Source organism: Mercenaria mercenaria, chromosome 15 (assembly GCF_021730395.1).
Source record: "Mercenaria mercenaria strain notata chromosome 15, MADL_Memer_1, whole genome shotgun sequence".
NCBI classification, from domain to species: domain Eukaryota; kingdom Metazoa; phylum Mollusca; class Bivalvia; order Venerida; family Veneridae; genus Mercenaria; species Mercenaria mercenaria.
The window spans coordinates 749,790-767,114 of NC_069375.1; the positions used below are offsets into that span (position 1 = coordinate 749,790).

The window sequence follows — 17,325 nt, forward strand, 5'->3', positions numbered from 1 at the left end:
GTAGGTCACTAGGTCAATGTCAAGGTCAAACATTTTTTTCGGTGCACAAAACTATGCATGTGGTCCAAATTTGAAGGCTGTAGCTACAGAAATGTGAAAGTAGGTCACTAGGTCAAGGTCAAGGTCAACTCATGTCAAGGTTCATCTTGCCACTCAAAACCATACATATGGTCAAAATTTGAATGTTGTAGGTTATTGACAAGAAGATTTTAAAAGCTTTTCCCTATATAAGTGTATATAAACCATGTGACCCCCGGGGTTAGATCCCAGGGCAATAATTTGAATCATCTTGGTATAGGACCACTAGATGATAATTCATACCAAATTTCCCGGAAACTGTTTTACTGTTCCTGGTCACTGTGACCTTGACCTTTAACATACTGACCTCAAAATCAATAGGGGTCATCTGCTGGTCATGACCAACCTCCCTATCAACTTTTGTGACCCTAGGCCTATGCGTTCTTGAGTTATCATCCGGAAACTGTTTAACTGTTCAGGGTCTCTGTGACCTTGACCTTTAACATATTGACCTCAAGATCGATAGGGGTCATCTGCTGGTCATGACCAACTCCCTATCAACTTTCATGATCCTAGGCCCAAGCGTTCTTGAGTTATCATCTGGAAACCGTTTTACTATTCAGGGTCACTGTGACCTTGACCTTTAACATATTGACCTCAAAATCAATAGGGGTCATCTGCTGGTCATGACCAACCTCCCTATCAACTTTCATGATCCTAGGCCCAAGTGTTCATGAGTTATCATCCGGAAACCGTTTTACTATTCAGGGTCACTGTGACCTTGACCTTTGACATACAGACCTCAAAATCAATAGGGGTCATCTGCTGGTCATGACCAACCTCCCTATCAACTTTCATGATCCTAGGCCCAAGCGTTCTTGAGTTATCATCCGGAAACCGTTTTACTATTCAGGGTCACTGTGACCTTGACCTTTGACATAAACCTCAAAATCAATAGGGGTCATCTGCTGGTGATGACCAACCTCCCTATCAACTTTCATGATCCTAGGCCCAAGCGTTCTTGAGTTATCATCTGGAAACCGTTTTACTATTCAGGGTCACTGTGACCTTGACCTTTAACATATTGACCTCAAAATCAATAGGGGTCATCTGCTGGTCATGACCAACCTCCCTATCAACTTTCATGATCCTAGGCCCAAGTGTTCTTGAGTTATCATCCGGAAATCGTTTTACTATTCAGGGTCACTGTGACCTTGACCTTTGACATACAGACCTCAAAAATCAATAGGGGTCATCTGCTGGTCATGATCAACCTCCCTATCAACTTTCATGATCCTAGGCCCAAGCGTTCTTGAGTTATCATCCGGAAACCGTTTTACTATTCAGGGTCACTGTGACCTTGACCTTTGACATAGACCTCAAAATCAATAGGGGTCATCTGCTGGTGATGACCAACCTCCCTATCAACTTTCATGATCCTAGGCCCAAGCGTTCTTGAGTTATCATCCGGAAACGGATTGTCTGCAAAACAATATACCCCTCCTTCTTCGAAGGGGGGCATAAAAATTTACATTCTTCTTGCATTTTACCAATATCTAACTTTTATTTTTACCCATTTTATCTTTTTTCAGTGTCACATATATATTCTATGCTAAACTTGGTGGAAATAACTATGTTGAAAAATTTCACCCAGTTGCTTTAAGCAGGAAAAACAGCGCAGGACAAATGGAAGTCGCATACATATGTATGCATATATGCAAATAATTCTCAGATATTTTTTGAAGGGGTGAGGGGCTGCAGAGTTTCCTTACCTTCACTGCATTATTTTGCAAACATCTCAAGGTAAATCCATGCTTGACATTAAGGTGGCATATTCACCATGAAATGATTGTTGTATAATAATTTATCACGGAAGCTTAGGTTCTACACCACCATTACCATTTGAGTCTTTATCCGACTAAATATTTTTTCTTGCAAAAATATGTCTTTGCACTTTTCTTTTGATAATGTGTAAGCACAAACAGTGTTGTTAAAAAAGAAGTTGGTTACAAACATTTATAAAGACGGTCTTTATAAGCACTGCAATCTGTGGAAGTCTGCCCATTCTAGACCAACTATTTAGTGTGCAGATGACTAAAACAACCTTATTTGGGATTATGGAGTACATACATTATCTATGCAACAGAATTCTGCAGGGGCATATTCCATTACCTCTCATTAACAAACTGAATCAAGCCGAGTCTGCTATTATTTTGCTTGGTTGCACTCTATGCTTGCAATGATATTCTCACAGTCTTTTTACAATAAGTAACAAATGTCATGTTTAGTATGGAAAAAAATATCATCAAATTATGACCAAGACATCCAAAAAACAAGAGCGCCGCCAAGCGGGGCAATATACGCCCGAAGGCTTACATCATAGGATAGGAGCAAAATTTTAAGAACTTGACTGTTGAAGCCCCAAAGGACTGGAACAACAAAAGGAAAACTTCAAAAAACAAATCTAAGTCCACAAAAAAAAATTCAAAGTCTACAAAAAAATCTTTATCAGGTACAGGTATGTAAAAATACACCTTAAAATTGGAGGTACCATCCATGTTGTACCGCAGAAAAGTGGTCTCGGTTTTTCCGTACGGCCAATAATAAAAAAGTATAAAATAAGCTATTTATAGTAACATAAAAGGGAAGTAATTCAAAAAAAAATTATTGTAAGTACAAAAAAAGAGATCTGCCAAATAAAAACAAGAGCACTGCAATGCAGAGCAATATACACAAAGCAAAGTCATATATGACCTTTGACCCTTAAGTGTGACCTTGACCTTGTAGCGAGTCATCCGGAACATGCGCTGTGCACATCGTTGCAATGTGGTGAACATTTCTGCCAAGTTTCTTTGAAATCCTTCCAGCAGTTCAAGAGTTACAGAGCGGACATGAAACAAACTGATATGACTTTTGACCCCTAAGTGTGACCTTGACCTTGAAGCTAGTCATCCGGAACATGCGCTCTGCACGTCGTCTTGGTGTGGTGAACATTTGTGTCAAGTTTCTTTGAAATCCTTCAAGGGGTTCAAGAGTTACAGAGCGGACACGAAACAAACTTATATGACCTTTGACTCCTAAGTGTGACCTTGACCTTGAAGCGAGACATCCGGAACATGCGCTCTGCACGTCATCTGGGTGTGGTGAACATTTGTGTCAAGTTTCTTTGAAATCCTTCAAGGGGTTCAAGAGTTACAGAGCGGACACGAAACAAACTGATATGACCTTTGACTCCTAAGTGTGACCTTGACCTTGAAGCGAGACATCCGGAACATGCGCTCTGCACGTCGTCTGGGTGTGGTGAACATTTGTGTCAAGTTTCCTTGAAATCCTGCAAGGGGTTCAAGAGTTACAGAGCGGACACGAAATTGCTAACGGACAGACGGACAGACGGACGGACAGACGGACACCAGCGTCATTACATAATACGTCCCTTCGGGCGTATAAAAAAAAAAGTCATGCTTTGTGACCCTGGCCTTAGGAAAAATCAACTTAAACATGTGTAAGGAAAATGACCTTTATTTACAAAAATACAGACTGAGGGACAAGGGCAAATGAGTATACCCCTCACAAACATTCAAAACAGACACATTTAAACTTAAACTAGAAAATGCTTTTGTAAAAAAGCGCATGTCTCCCCCAATGCAAAGTCCTATAGGCAAGAAGTCAATAGGGGTCAGGAGCGAAAGTCAAAGAGACACTGATGGTTAGCTGCAATAGGGATCATCTACTTGGCATGTCCAGTCATCCCGCTAAATTTCAACACTCTTGGCCTAGTGGTTCTCAAGTCACTGTTCAGGCTCCTGTGACCTTGACCTTTGATCAAGTGACCTCAAAATAAATAGGGGTCATCTACTCTGCATGTCCAATCATCCTATTAAGTTTCAACATTCTAGGTCAAGTGGTTCTCAAGTTATTTCCAAAAAATGATTTTACATGAACAGGCCACTGTGACCTTGACCTTTAATAGACTGACCCCAAAATCAATAGGGGTCATCTACTCTGCATGTTCAATCATCCTATGAAGTTTCAACATTCTGGGTCAAGTGGTTCTCAAGTTATTACTTGGAACTGGTTATCAATGTTCAGGCCCCTGTGACCTTGACCTTTAACGGAGTGACCCCAAAAACAATAGGGGTCATTTACTCTGCATGAACAATCATCCTATGAAGTTTCAACATTCTGGGTCGAGAGGTTCTCAAGTTATTGATTGGAAATGGTTTTCCATGTTCAGGCCCCTGTGGCCTTGACCTTTAACAGAGTGACCCTAAAATCGTTAGGGGTCATCTACTCTGCATGACCAATCATCCTATTAAGTTTCATCATTCTGGGTCAAGTGGTTCTCAAGTTACTGACCGGAAATGGTTTTCAATGTTCAGGCCCCTGTGACCTTGACCTTTAATGGAGTGACCCCAAAATCGATAGGGGTCATCTACTTTGCATGTACAATCATCCTATGAAGTTTCAACATTCTGGGTCAAGTGGTTCTCTAGTTATTGATCGGAAATGGTTTTCCATGTTCAGGCCCTGTGACCTTGACCTTTAATGGAGTGACCCCAAAATCAATAGGGGTCATCTACTCTTCATGACCAATCATCCTATGAAGTTTCAACATTCTGGGTCAAGTGGTTCTCTAGTTATTGATCGGAAATGGTTTTCCATGTTCAGGCCCCTGTGACCTTGACCTTTGACGGAGTGACCCCAAAATCAATAGGGGTCATCTACTCTTCATGACCAATCATCCTATGAAGTTTCAACATTCTGGGTCAAGTGGTTCTCTAGTTATTGATCGGAAATGGTTTTCAATGTTCAGGCCCCTGTGACCTTGACCTTTGACCGAGTGACCCCAAAATCAATAGGGGTCATCTATTCTTCATGACCAATCATCCTATGAAGTTTCAACATTCTGGGTCAAGTGGTTCTCTAGTTATTGATCGGAAATGGTTTTCAATGTTCAGGCCCCTGTGACCTTGACCTTTGACGGAGTGACCCCAAAATCAATAGGGGTCGTCTACTCTTCATGTCCAATCATCCTATGAAGTTTCAACATTCTGGGTCAAGTGGTTCTCTAGTTATTGATCGGAAATGGTTTTCAATGTTCAGGCCCCTGTGACCTTGACCTTTGACGGAGTGACCCCAAAATCAATAGGGGTCGTCTACTCTTCATGACCAATCATCCTATGAAGTTTCAACATTCTGGGTCAAGTGGTTCTCTAGTTATTGATCGGAAATGGTTTTCAATGTTCAGGCCCCTGTGACCTTGACCTTTGACGGAGTGACCCCAAAAACAATAGGGGTCGTCTACTCCAGCAGCCCTACAAACCTATGAAGTTTGAAGGTTCTAGGTCAAATGGTTCTCCAGTTATTGCTCGGAAATGAAGTGTGACGTACGGACGGACGGAAGGACGGACAGGGCAAAAACAATATGTCTCCTGGGGGAGACATAATAAATCTTTTAGAACATAAATTCACAGTTGGATATTTGCCCTCACTGGACAAGATCAACGGAATATAACTTCTGAAGACAGGACAGACATTTTCTATTTAAATGTATCTAGATCTAGTACAGTTTCTTAGTAAATCAACACCTCCAGAACCTAGAAAATAAAAATCATGTAAAAAAACAACGTGTCAAACAGAAATTATAGTAAAATAAATTTAGCTGGAGTCTTTGAATCAAATTCTTATTGGAATGTTGACAGCTCTTGGCAAAAACATATTAGCAGTTTATATGTGTTTAAGTAAGGTAGGTGAACAACCCATGGTACTGCCTTAATTGAATGATGGACTAATCCATAGCTAAAGGTTAAGTAAGGCATGTGTACATGAATTTTACTTTGAACAATTATCCATTAAGAAACAAGTGATGCAGATATAATAATATTATGGTGAAAACAAATCTAGGCCAGTTAGCAAGACCTGAATCTGAAATTTTAACTTACAGCCTAGTCTAATCAGTAAGACTCCGATAACCCTAATTCACTCAACATGAAATGCAGCTAAAATAAAGCCAATAAAATGAAATTATTAGTCTAAAGAAAGCCAATTTCACATACATCAGTGACAAATATTTATTAACTATCTAAAACAAAGACATTATATATAAATAGTGTTCAGTGACACAAGGGTGTCATCTAGAAGGCTGCTCTGCCTCTTGTTGAACCAAGAGTACATTTTTTGTGCTTCCTCTCCAATCTACAGCTCCCGCAATCTACCCTTCATCACCAGGAATGTCCTCTATTTCAACAGTTTCTGCTATGGTTCCAGAAGCTAACTTACTTCCCTCACCAGCATCAGATGCTGAGCTTTTAGGCATACTGACAACTGAACTTGCAGATGTAATTGGATTTTCACTTGTTGGCGTTTTTAGCGTGAATCCAAGAGATTGTGATGAGCAATACACTGAACTGTCCTTTGAGTATGCATTACTTGGCAACATTTTGTCCGTCCCCTGCGTATACAGCTCTGAGAAGCTGACATCATCCCAATATAGAGCTGTAATAGGGCCTCCTCCGACAGGTGGCTATCCTGGTGTAGATACTATCTCCTCCTCAATGGCGCTATATTTTGGACTTGAGGGACAGGAACCAACGTTCCTTCAATCGCATGAACTTTTCTCTGATAACAGCATGGTCGAGAAGGAATGTCTGAAATACCAATAGATGTTATAGGTTATAATAGGAGTGACAAAATATCAGAATATATAACTGACAAAGTAAGTTCAATATGATAAAAGACTATTTACTACAGCTCTGTACTCAAGAAGGATAAATATTGACAGAAATTCTGACATGACCCGTTCCATTTTCCTATTAAACAAAGGTTGAAAACTGTGTGTTATTTTACAACAATTCACTTTTCTAATGTCACAATTACTATGTCATAGCGTCAAAAGGCATATCAGTTGGATGTACTTTAAAATCCTTGGTAACATGTTAGAATCAAAATAATTTATCTCATTCAGTGATTTGTCAGGTAAGTAAAGTAAGTAAGTAAAGACTTTATTTAATGAGGCTACACATTTGGTTTCCCAATCTTCCATGTGGACCTCAGAATATATACATAATATACAGATGATAAAACATTCAACAATACAATGATACACAAGATTTACATAAATTACGAAAAAACAAAACCAATGAACAATTACATATATAGAAAAACATATGAATATTTTATACATTACTACTATCATACAAACTGAAAATATGCTACAACATACTTTGGTACACTGATTTAGGAAACTGAGGAGAAATGCCATTTGACATAAGATGTTTGAAATGTCCTTAGTGTCTCACACTTACGGATATTTGCAGGTAGAACATTCCATATTTTTGGACCTGAGTAAGACAGAGATTTCCGAAAGAATTCCATTTTTGGTTTTGGAACAACTAGTTCTGAATTAACAACAGATCTTAGGTTTCGGTTGTGTCTTTGATTTGTACTTTGAAATTTTTCTTTCATGTAAGCTGGGAATGACTGTTCATTTATAGACTTGAACATGAGTACTGCTTTTTTGTATCTCACTCGTTCATCAAATTTCATCCAGTTTAATTCATTAAATAGAGCAGCAGATGGACTATCATAGCTTTTATCTAGAATGATTCTGGCAGCTCTTTTTTGAAATTTAATCAATAGCACTCTCTCGTATGTAAGGATCTGTGACGTCACCGATAAGGTCTGCTATCTAAAAATAGCACAGGACCCAATTTGCGGACAAACAATCGGTGCATTCACTGTACAATAGCATAAGTAAACCTTAGATTTCGTTATGTTTGTTCAAATTTCTAGCCTGCACATCGCAAACAAATGTTTTTCTTCACTTTTTAATTTCAATAAACTAGACCGAGAAACAAAGTCTTTATTTTTTTTAACATACCGATTTTTCATCAATATATGAATGGATAATGTTATTATATTATTATGCTAATTTTGTGACACATCCAGTTTTCAGATATATTTAGGAAAACAAAAAGATGCATGCCCACTCGCAAAAATTTATTAACAAAAATGTTTAGACAGAACAGAAAATCAAAGGCCTGAAGGGCCCAAGTCGGCTAATGATTGATGTACTGACAGTATAGTCTACCAGTTTCAGTTTGTTTTTAGTTTTTTTCTTAAAATTTCATAACACAGCTCGATATTTACCCAATATATTATATCCGGATACGATTACACTTTTCTCCAGTTTCAACAATATATTTTACAAATTGTGATGATACGAAGACATTTAGCAGCAATTGGCAGTATCTGACATTGAAGTTTACCGTTAAATTACCTCTTATTTAAATCTTTTCATAAAAAAGTTGTTTCGTTTCGTGAAAGCAGCCAAACATAGACGATCTACTTTCGATTTCAAAAACTACAAGAAAATACAATTTAATGTTTCGCCGATTTTTATTTCTCGAAAAATAAGAATTAAAATCATTTTTAATATCAGTTGTAACTAAACAAACCAGTAAGAGCTTCTTCTTCCGATAATTTATCCGTTTACTGACTGCAAAATTCAACCCACGCAAAGTTTATAGAAATCATACGATGCGTGTTTACGTTTAATGTGGGAGAACTAAGGCTGATCGGCTATGTTACCTAACGCATCCAGACGATTCAGATTTTGTTTTTAAAAAAGCATTGTGTGCGTTTCTGTAATTTTATATACGTTTTTATACGCTTAGAAATTATTAGACATGCGTATTTGCATTATTTCTATACGTAATTTACGCTAATACGCATCTTATCTGGAGCCCAGTGGAACTATTTTTTGTCTTTCGCTGGATGTTACCCAAGCTTTGTAAGCCTGCGCAATTCTTAAAATGCACATTTATGCTTAATGAGTTACATTCGAGTATTGCACAATTACAAGTCATAAATATGACAGATTACATCGTATATTGGTCATAGCAAAGGGAATTGACACAACTTAACTTCATTCATGCAGTGAACTGTTTGAAGTTTGAGAAATCTAATGGAACTACATCCCTTCACGTGTTATTCGGTCCATTTAGAGAATCGCTGAACAGCAAGGACTCGTCAAAAGGCTTTCAGCCTTTAGCCGACTCAAAAAAAATCCCAATTGTTCTTCTTAGTTACCATCATATATCAACACCATATTTTTGTAATTTGTTTCATCCGTTAGGGTTTATAATTTTAATACGTGAGAATGTAAAAAAATCTTATTATCGCATAACTGAGTTTACTAAAATTTCAAAATGTGATGAACAACATGTATATTCTAAAGTAAACTGTCATACACATTTCATATTCGGCCACATATTCAGTTCTTCGTTGAAACAATTAACACCTCTGTGATATACATATGTTCTGTTTTATTACAAATGACCCCTTGGTATGACATATAGATATTTGACTTTCGGAGGTAATATTTAGATGTTATCTGATAAAACATGTTGCTAATCTAATGCAGCACCATTTTTTCCCTACCAAATCATGCATAAATATGTATTTTCAATAAGGAAATGTTTGACGGACACCGACCACAGCTGACATCTCAACCACCTCATTGCGGATCATCATCAAGTTTGCGTCTTGTGTTTTGTGAATCAGTTTTTTAACCATAAATGCTTCTTTCGGCGTTTCAAAACTCGTAAATATTGTAATTTGCTATTAAGAGTTTAAACTGTTCTTCTGATCGATGCAAGATTTTAATAGTATTTACTGCAGAATATGGGGTAATGTGCATGCAACATACTTTTTAACAGTGCTCTTTATTTGCTTTAATTACCCTGTTTTGAATCGTCTCGTTAAAAAAGTAGGCCTACGTCATTTTGTATGTTTCCTTCATTCGTTCCAATATGTTTCTTTAATTAGTTATTGTTTCTTTTATTCATTCTCTTAACAGGTGAGACAATACAGGTGGCATGTTACATTATTAATACCCTTCCAAGTTTACTATACTGAGATTGTCCTTGTCCGCAATTCGCGCATTGCATTATGGTATAACTACTGTGTGTTCTATTTATAGAACACGAGAGAGTGCTATTCTGTGTTCAGCTCATTGCTACAGTTTCCCAAAATTGTGCAACAATAGTCTAAATGTGGCAAAATGTAGGCATTAAAGAATAATTTCCGTGAGTGCAGATCAAGATATTGTTTGAAGCAAGTATAACTGTGAGTTGCATTTCTTTAGTGTCTTTTTTACTTGGGTTGTCCATTTTAGATTTTTGTCTACATTAACACCTAGCAATTTTTCATTTTCAGAATATTCTATTTCCTGGTTTTGTAGCATTAGTTTTGGTAATGAAGAGTTGTGAGATTTTGTATTTTTTGATGATACATACATTGCTTTAGTTTTTGTGGCATTTAATATCATTGCATTTTGTGTGCACCATGTGGTAACATTGTCAAGGTCAGTTTGGAGATTTGAATGAACTTCCTGCATAGAGTATCCCGAACTTGTTAAAGTTGTGTCGTCTGCAAACATGTCAGTGGCAGAACTTTTGACATGTGAGGGTAGATCATTTATGTAAATTATGAATAGGAAAGGGCCTAGGACAGATCCCTGAGGTACCCCAGATATAACTTCTGCAGGTTCTGAGAAGACTCCTGATACGTTAACTGTCTGTAATCTGTTTGAGAGATAGGATGTGATCCATTGAATTGTCCTTGAAGACAGATGGTAATATTGTAGTTTTTTAACAAGCAGTTTGTGGTTGACTAGGTCAAAAGCCTTTGACAAGTCAAGAAAAACTGTTCCAACAAGTTTACCATCATTTATTGCATTAATCCAGTTGTCTACTATGTTTGTTAATGCAGTGTCACATGAATATTTGGATCTAAAGCCAGACTGAGTGTTAAATATTAACTTTCGAGATTCTAGAAATAGTTTCAAATGATCAGATACATGCTTTTCAAACAATTTAGATATAAGCGGCAGTACTGATATTGGCCTGTAATTATTTTTATCAGATTTTTGTCCTTTTTTGTAGATTGGTGTGATTTTTGACTGTTTTAATTTAGATGGAAACTTTTTACTTTGTATGCTCATGTTGATTATAGTACACAATGGCTTACAAATTACAGATGATGCTGTTTTAAGAAATTTAGCACTAATGCAGTCAAGTCCAGTGGCTTTTGTAACATCAAGCATGTCCAATTGTTTTTTAACATGGCTCAGTTCTATGAAAGGAATTTCAAATTTTGGTGTTTCTTTGTCAATTTTGGACTGTAACTGTTCTTTTAGAATCAATTTATTTTCACTGCTCAAGGCTGAGATACTGTCTGCATTTTTAAAGACATTGGAGAAAAACCTACTGAAAATTTCAGCTGTAACTTTTGGATCAGAAACTGGTTTGTCATTTTCATCATTTATATAGTTTGTCTGGTAGTTTTCTGTCTTTCCAGATAAATTTTTCAAATTTTTCCATAGTTTTTTAGGATTCTTACTGTTTGAGTTTATCTCCTGGTTAAAGAAGTTTGTTTTTGCTTCATGAGACAGTAACTTTACTTTTGATTTCCAGTATTTGAATTCTTCAGTATTATTTTTCTTCTTAGCATAATCCCTGTTATGTATAGCATTTGCTATTTCATCCGTGAACCAATCATTTTGATTTCTATGTTTTACTCGTTTTTGTTTGTAAGGGGCATGAGAATCTAGTACTTGTAAAAATAATGTATAAAATGTGTCAAGGGCATCATCTGGATCATTAAACACATCAATTAATGACCAAGGTTGATTTGATAAATCATCTATAAATTTCTCTGCATTGAATTTTTTTAAATATCTATAGTTAATTGTTATATGCAGTGGACCTTTTTTTATTTTTGCATGTGATTTCCTGATAAAACATACAGGGTAGTGGACACTAATAGACAGGATAGGAACTGCTATGTATGATATGTTTTGTGGTTGATTTGTGTATATATGGTCGATAATGGTCGATGTTGAGTCTGTGACCCTGGTAGGTTTAGTTACAAGTTGATTTAAGTTGAATGTATTGATGATATTATTCCACTTTGGATTTACAGATACTGAGTTTACAAAGTTGTAGTTAAAATCTCCAAAAAGAATGACTTCCTTGTTTTCTGCATAGAGAGTTTCTAACAATTCTTCGATTTTGTTATTCCATGAGGCAGGAGATGAGGGTGGTCTATATATATATCCTATATTAAACGGTTTTTGCTTCTCAAGTTTCATTTCTAGCCATATGGCTTCAATGTCACATGATAAAATCATGATGAATAAAATCATTGTTTGAGGTTGAGATGCACATTATTAGCCATCGTAAAATAATTACTTCACCTCAGAATTCCAAACAATGACTTTACTCCACGACAAATCACTGAATGAGATAAATTATTTCTTAAACAACTGGCAATAATGTTCGCTTGCTTGGATTTCAAGGGGCACTAGTACAGTCTAGGTCATATGGGGACTTTATAGCTTTAAATGATGGAGGAATCCTCTTAATGCTGGTTGCTAAGTAAAGAAGCTACAAGTATTGTTTTTTTACAGCTTTGGTATAAATTGATGGGGTCAGGGAGCGAACCCATGACCTCCTGCACTCGAGGCAGGTGCAATACCAAAGCTACCAAGGAGGTTCTTGTGGTAAGTAGAGCAATGCTCTTACCCGCAGAGAGAAGTAGTAATTAACAAAAAACATTCTCAGCTGCTCATCCATGACACATTTTTGAAGATTAAAAAAAAAACGTTATTATACCAGATAAATTACCTCTAGAATGATAGAATACAGTTGATGATTGCCACACCAAAGAACTCAAGTCTATATGACACACTGAGTGGAGGCTGAAGCTACAAAAGGAATGCAAATGTGTCTATAATAGATATTGATAATGCTGTTGTGTAATAATAGATGTCTGTAGGAGACTTACTTTGTGTTCTGCACCTTTCTCTCCTTAGTAACTGAGAATTTATTATTTAAGTACATAGAAACATTTGTAGCTTTTTGGCATTGTCAATCTATGAAATTAAATACTGACAAACAAATGCTCTTGATCTATCTTTAAAATTTGTAAAGCCTGAAGCAATAAAATTTTGTGTGGACAAAATCAACTGATTAACCAGGAATCCAAACAGAATCCCTTCAATTTGTTACTGTTAATACCCCAGTCACACATACGGCGTGGATAGCTATGTCTAGCCACAGATAGACATGCAGTAATCCGTATCAATCCGTACCTGAGCTGTACCTTAAAATAGTAAATTTTATCTATATATCAATATGTATTAATCATATCAAAGTATTATGTGTGGCATTTGTGTTTAAGTATGTATACTTAACATCACTAGAAAATGTAAGTTCTAAGTAAGTGCTAGTTATAATGTTGTTCATTTCACATGATGCATAAAACTTCTTTTTTCTCATCCCCACTGAAATTACAGCAGGACTATCACTTGTGACTTACCATCAAAGTTTTTACATCCATTTAGTATGTAATAATTATGTATGTTGTATACATACATCAAACTTGAAAGCCATAAACCACTGATATAGAAACATTAGGAAACATTAAAAGGGTTCAGCAGAAAATAAACTCCAACTGCTTTCACATAAACCCATCATATTTTGAGAAGTATTCAAACATAAAAAACATCTCCCCTTGATTACAATATACTCATAGCTACAATAAGGCAGTCTGAAAGACAGCTAAATCCCCCGCCACTGGTATGGATAGTGAATTGGTAAACCTTCGACCTTGAGCTGTGACCTTTAACTTGAACTGACATGGCTGACCCATGAATCATGCACATCGTCTAGATGAGGTGATCATTTGACCCAAGTTTCATGAAAATCTTAAAAGGTGCTTTGGAGATACAGAGCTCAAACCTTTGACCGCTCAATGTGACCTTGATCTTGAGTTGACATGGCTGACTCATGAGTTCTTGATGAGGTGATCATTTGACCAAACTTTAATGTAAATCCTTCAAGGGGTTTAGGAGATACAGAATGGACACAAAATGGAAGGCTCAAACCTTTGACTCTAAGTTGTGACCCTGACCTTGAGCTGGCATGGTTGACTAATCAATTGCATATCATCTTGATGAGGTGATCATTTGACCCAAGTTTGATGAAAATCCTTCAAGGGGTTTAGAGATACAGAGCGGACACAAAATGGAAGGCTCAAACATCTGACCTTGAGTTGTGACCTTGACCTTAACTCATGAGTTCTGATAGTCTTGATGAGGTAATCATTTAATCAAAGTTTCATAATTATCCTTTAAGAGGTTTAAGAGATACAGAGCGGACACGAAATGGCAGAATCAAACCTTTGACCTTGAGTTGTGACCTTGACCTTGAACCGACATGGCTGACTCATTGGTTCTGCACATCGTCTTGACGAGGTGATCATTTGACCCAAGTTTCATGAAAATCCTTCAAGGGGTTTAGGAGATACAGAGTGGACACAAAATATTACGGAAGGATGGAAGGACAGGACGGAAGGAGTCCATTCCTATAACCCCCCTCCACTTGTGGCGGGGGATTAACAAAGTTTCTTATGCAAGTTCTGGCAAATAAAGATTCACTGTATATCTTGTGAAATCATTTCATTTTCTGATCATGAAGATTTATGGTTTTGGTGAAAAAGATTGTTTCATTGGTATTTGATTTCATAGATTTATAAAACCATGAAAACTAGAATGATTGTGCAGTAATACACCTACTTGTGTTTGCATGAATAAAGTCCTGTACTGGCATCCTTGCTGATACAAGAAAATTCACATCCATCTTTCCAAGCCTGGTCCTTAATGTACAACTGTCCTTTAATATAAACATCCATCTGAAATAGCAAAGAATATATATGCCTCAAGAAGATAGGCGAACTAAATAAGTAAGTGTTGTTTGACAGACACTTATTTTCAAAGCTATGTTTTGTTGAAATTGAGGTAGATACTCTGTTTAATAGGTAACTGATAGGAGTCAGTGGTTAGCAGGTTAAACCACTGTGCTAGAAGCCTGGTATCAATTTTCTGTTGCACACCTGAGTATCAATTCCCAGTTGTGACTGGATGTTAGTGCTGGGTAATTCCATAAATTAGTACTTTTTGCAGCTGTATCAGCCTAGACATGATGCTGGGGAGGTACGATGACACCTGCTATGTTCCATCAATTCCAGGTAGGTACTTTTGTCAACTACCCACTTTAATTTTATGATAGTGTCTCTATTGCTGAGACATTTGTTAAGTACAGAAATACAACGACTTTGATATCTGATTCTTGCTTTATTCTCAATTACGGTAGTTAGTTACTTTTGAAAGGGTCAAAGGTCAAAAGTAAATACATATTGTAATGATGATGAAAACGCTTACTTATTGTTGGTGCCGTAAAGCCTGCACTACCAGCTCCCAATGGCAACACCTCCCCTGATGGTAAAGTTGGCTGCACTTGTGTTTTTCCTACAATTGTAATAGCAAAGATAGCTTTATTAATAACATAATCCTTTATTCTTTAATAAATACAGCATCAATACATTTTAGGAACAACTTAGTAACAAAAGTATATTTTTGTTATAGTTTATTTTAAACAGAAATTACTGGCACGCAAGTAGTCCCCGGACACACTCCCACAATGCCCTATTTTCGCGATTCTTCTAAATATTTTTGTGTCTAGTGTGAGAAGTTTATCAAGTTCATTTTTCAGGTAATCATATGAGCATAATAATCGTGGAAATCCTACAGCATGGTTACTTGTTTACATTTTCACTGGTGGGGCTTCCGTTTTTATTGTGCATGCGCAAGAGAGGCCTGTCTGGAGGGTTTTAAAATTAAGGCTACATGTCTTTACTTCACGACATACACTTTCAACAAGAAAACTTATTTTCTTTGTGACAACAATACTAATTTGCCAAAATATTTCATTATTGTAAAATTAATATCTGTGACTTAAGCATAATTATCCTATTTTCTGTTGTCGCAAATTCTGTCTGGCTGGGACAAATAAATATGATGCAAACTTGTGATCTTTTTACAGTTATATAAAATATCATTTGTCTTTTTCATAATTCCAGCTCATATGGGCAGTTCCAAAAAGTATATTCATGAAAAATTGGTGTGCCGGCATTACTATCAAGCACATTAAAATTTGACCTTCTACAGACCCCTTTTCTTGCCTCGCTAATCCCCCACGAACGTGATGTCATTTCAAAGGAAAAACCCTAAATTGATAATGCCGGAGCTGAGGTATATATATATATGTACATCGTCTTTATTCTTGAGATTGTTTAAGCTTTCCAGGACGAAATATATACAATTTCTGTCCGGGGAATACTTGCGTGCCAGTAATGTGTGATGTGAATCTAAGTACAGCAATAATGAGATATATTATTAATTCCTTTTTATAAATTTATGTTACAATATATATCTAAACATTTCATCTCACCTGCTGGAGGGTTAGAAACACTTAGAGCCAAGCCATTAGCTAGGGAACCGATGTTTGCGGATGAGAAAAAGAAGTATCCGTCCTGACATTAAACTACTATGCAAAATTCACCAGACTTCTTCACTACACGGCAACCTCTTGGCACATTGTTGTACGATGGACATCTATAAAATGCCAAAGAGAAATACGTAATTCAATAAAATATTTGGCATTCAAGGAAAATCATTCAGACATTATTCTGCAGTAAAAATGAAGTATAGATTCAATAAACAAATACATTAGCTGGTTCCATTGTTCTAAGGTATTTTCTTATCATATGGTGATTTTCTAGCTTTTGATGGTATAGGAACTCGGTAGGTACACCTCCGTCCTATATTTCAGTGACAGTCTGGCCCCTGGGTTGAATCATCCACCTTCCATAAGTCATCTCAAATAGTTACCACACAGGAATAAGTTTGGTTTGATTTGAAATTATTCTACATACCAAGCAAGGTTTTGAACCCAAAGCAGTGCGGGACAGATTGGAATTGTTCTTAACTATTTTTGGTGTTTTTTATTCTTTCTTTTTTTCCTAAATACATCAAACTTTTCAACAGTTCATAAATAAAAACAAGAGGGCCATGATGGCCCTATATCGCTCACCTGAGTTAAGTTGCTCACTTGAACAAATTTCTTTGCTAAAGCTTCAAACACAAGAAAGTAGGTAAGTAGGTCATATTCATGGTCACTGAAAGCCAGTTCTAAGATTATTGTATAAAACTGTACATATCATCCAAATTTCAAGGCTGTATCTTAAAAAACAAGAAAGTAGGTCAGTAGGTCAAGGTCATAGTCAGGTGACCCTTATCATTTGGCGTCATCGGGTAATTATAATTAAACAGTCCAGGAAACATGATCTGATAATTTTTGAAGTATTTTTTCCTGTATAACTCATATATCAAGTGACCTCTGA

At 36.6% G+C, this 17,325-nt stretch overlaps 1 long non-coding RNA gene across 1 annotated transcript; it reads right to left on the reverse strand.

Annotated features, from left to right (window-relative positions):
• Positions 1-1,326: 1,326 nt before the first annotated feature.
• LOC123559411 (uncharacterized) lies at positions 1,327-16,533 on the reverse strand. The gene is made up of 5 exons (XR_008367272.1): positions 16,374-16,533; positions 15,305-15,391; positions 14,660-14,775; positions 12,708-12,787; positions 1,327-6,665 (listed from the first exon to the last, which is right to left on the reverse strand). It is a non-coding gene; the product is annotated as an uncharacterized LOC123559411 (long non-coding RNA).
• Positions 16,534-17,325: the final 792 nt, after the last annotated feature.